The 3,026-nt window shown below is 51.1% G+C and overlaps 1 non-coding gene across 1 annotated transcript; it reads right to left on the bottom strand.

The window, feature by feature from the left end:
* Window positions 1-1,968: 1,968 nt before the first annotated feature.
* TRNAE-CUC lies at window positions 1,969-2,040 on the bottom strand. Its single transcript has one exon. It is a non-coding gene; the product is annotated as a tRNA-Glu (tRNA).
* Window positions 2,041-3,026: the final 986 nt, after the last annotated feature.

Raw genomic sequence — 3,026 nt, 5'->3', positions numbered from 1 at the left:
TTTGGGAATACGTCTGGCACCTAGGAGGCAGGTCTGAAAACAGGAAACAGCAGCCCATATCACCAGGTAAGAAAGCCTGGAAGTTTTGGCTTTGTGGTGGTTCACTTGGTGGGCCAGGCTGACCACTCTATGGGCAGCAACAGCTTTCTGTGCTGGGACCTTTGGTGTAGAAAGAATCTTTGTTTCTATGCAATTTTGGGAGTTAGGCTCGAAGTAGGGAGGTAGGTCTGAAAGCAGGAAACAGCAGCCCTTATCGCCAGGAAAGAAATCCTGGAAGCTTTGGTTTTGTAGTGCAGTTGGTAGGTCAGGCTGGTTACTCCATGGGCAGCAAGAGCTTTCTGTGCTGGCACCTTTGGTGTGGGAGGAATCTTTCTCTGTATGCAATTTTGGGAATAGGCATGGCAGTTCAGAGGCAGGGCTGAAAACAGGAAACAATACCCCTATCCTCAGGAGAGAAAGACTGGAAGCTTTGGCTTTGTGGTGTAATGGGTGACCAGGTTGGGCACTCCATGAGCAGCAAGAGTTTTCTGTGCTGGCGCCTTTGTTCTGGGAGGATTCTTCGTCCGTATGCAATTTTGGGAGTCTGGCTGGGAGTTGGGAGGCAGGGCTGAAAACAGGAAACAACAGATGTAATCCAAAGGAGAGAAAGACTGGAAGCTTTGTTTTGGTGGTGCAGTTGGTGGACCAGCCTGGAGACTTCATGGGCAGCAAGAGGTTTCTCTGCTGGCATCTTTGGTGTGGGAGGAATCTTTGTTTGTATGCAATTTTAGGAATAGGCCTGGATATTGGGAGGCAGGGTTGAAATTAGGAAACAAGAGCCATTATCCCCAGAAAAGAAAGACTGGAAGGTTTAGCTCTGTGGTGCTGTTTGTCAACCAGACTGGGCACTCCATGAACAGCATGAGCCCCGGCAGATGAACCTCAGGATTAAAGGGTGGGCTCAGTTCAGCGCACACTGTGTCTCACCTAAAAAATCCACTGTGCAGGCTCGAAGGGTAAAAAAGACCTTTCCCAAATCTTTTTGGTGCAGCTGGTGTGTCATTCTGGGCACTCCATTGGCAGCAAGAGCTTTCTGTGCTGGCACCTTTGTTCTGGGAGGAATCTTCGTCCTTATGAAATTTTCAGATTCAGGCTGGCAGTTGTTAGACACAGCAAAAAAAAGCACTGAACTGTGGTTCAGTTTTTGGACCAGAATGGGAACTCCGTGGGCACCAAGAGCTTTCTCTGTTGGTACCTTTGTTCTGGGAGGAACAATTGAACAACCTGACTTAACAACTTCCTCCCAAAACAAAGGTGCCAGCATGGAAAGCTCTTGCTGCCCATGGAGTCCCCAGGTTGACAAACCAACTGAACCACAAAGCCAAAGCTTGCGGCTTTCTTTCCAGGGAATAAGGGCTGTTGTTTCCTGTTTTGAACCATGCTGCCCAACTGTGAACCTGACTCCCAAAATTGTATACAAACAAAGATTCCGCCCAGACTAATGTTGCCGGCACAGAAAGCTCTTGCTGCTTATGGAGTCCCCAGGCTGACACAGCAACTGCACCACAAAGCCAAAGCTTCCAGTCTTTTTTTCCTGGGGATAAGGGCTGTTGTTTCCTGTTTTCAGCCCTGCCTCCCAAATGTCAGCCTGACTCCCAAAATTGCGTATGGACGAAGATTCCTCCTAAAACCAAAGGTGCCAGCACAGAAAGCTCTTGCTGCCAATGGAGTGCCCAGAATGACACACCAGTTGCACCAAAAAGATTTGGGAAAGGTCATTTTTACCCTTCGAACGTGCACAGTGGATTTTTTAGGTGAGACACAGTGTGCACTGAACTGAGCCCACCCTTTAATCCTGAGGTTCATCTGCCGGGGCCGAGCGAGCTTGGACAGTGGCAGCGAGGTCCTCAGGATGTAGGTTTGTTTAGAGTGACCATCTCTTAGATGGATGGTCTTACAGGGTTGACGAGCTCCATCTGCTCGGGGAAGTCCCCTGACCGGGAATCGAACCCGGGCCGCGGCAGTGAGAGTGCCGCATCCTAACCACTAGACCACCAGGGAGGCCCCCTCTCAAGAACATATTGAGGAGAAAAAACACCAGTGAACCTCTCAAGAGTGGCACTGTGTTAGGGGAAAGAACTCAGCAGTGTCTGTGCACTTCCAGGCTCCTGGGAGAGACATGAAGGACCACCAGGGCAGGGTGGGATCTATTGCCATGTGCACTGGAAAACCCAGGTCAACTCCCCAGGGCATGCACCACAGACCTGCCAACCACTCTTGGTTGGCGCTCACAATAGAACCACTGCTTCCAGCACTGGCTTCTCACCCAGCCCACAGAGGTTCTTTAGCCTTCCCTGGAGAGACACAGAAGGACTAAACAGGGTGTCTCTGTTTGCATTGCACAAACAAGTCTTGAGCACACACCTGGTGTTGGTGTGGGGAGATGACTCTGAGCAAGTAAAAACTCCATCAGCCTCCTGGGGGAGCCTTGAATTTATGTGGGACAAAGAGTGTCTTGGTGTCACATTGCATTTACAGTGCTAAAGCCTGGCAAAGCCCCTGGATGCAGCTCTGGGATGTGCTTCTGTGGACAGAGCTCCCCTCAGGCTGTGGGGCATCTCAGATAGTGGCAGAGCAGGTGGCACCCCACAGGGCTGAGGTACATCCAGGCTCTGGGCGTGGCAGCAGAAGCCCCAGGAGATACTGCCCCTGCTGCCATGAACTGTCTGTGTCTGTGTGTGCAAGGGAAGGACTTGTGTGTCTGAAAACCCTTGTGTGACTGAGCGGTGAGCCCCCGCCAGGGCACCAGTGACTCTTGGCCAACTGACCATCCACCAGGACCCCAGAGGCCATTTTCCAGCACTGTTACGCAGCATGTCATTCCCAGTCTGTCCGTACATCCGGGGTTGCCTCATCCCAGGGACAGAATCCAGCAGAAGCTCACTTCTTCCAAATTGTATAAAAATCTGTTGTGTTTATTTGCTCAGCAGAATGCACAGGCGGGCGAAACCCCCTGTATCCCCCGGCCATAATGAAAGTGTGCTTTA

The sequence above is a fragment of the Pipra filicauda genome, unplaced genomic scaffold, assembly GCF_003945595.2.
Source record: "Pipra filicauda isolate LSUMZ 115617 unplaced genomic scaffold, ASM394559v2 scaffold869_size122945_pilon, whole genome shotgun sequence".
In the NCBI taxonomy this organism is placed as follows: Eukaryota; Metazoa; Chordata; class Aves; order Passeriformes; family Pipridae; genus Pipra; species Pipra filicauda.
Note: the sequence above shows the minus strand (reverse complement) of the source record. Positions and strands in the feature narration are given on the sequence as shown.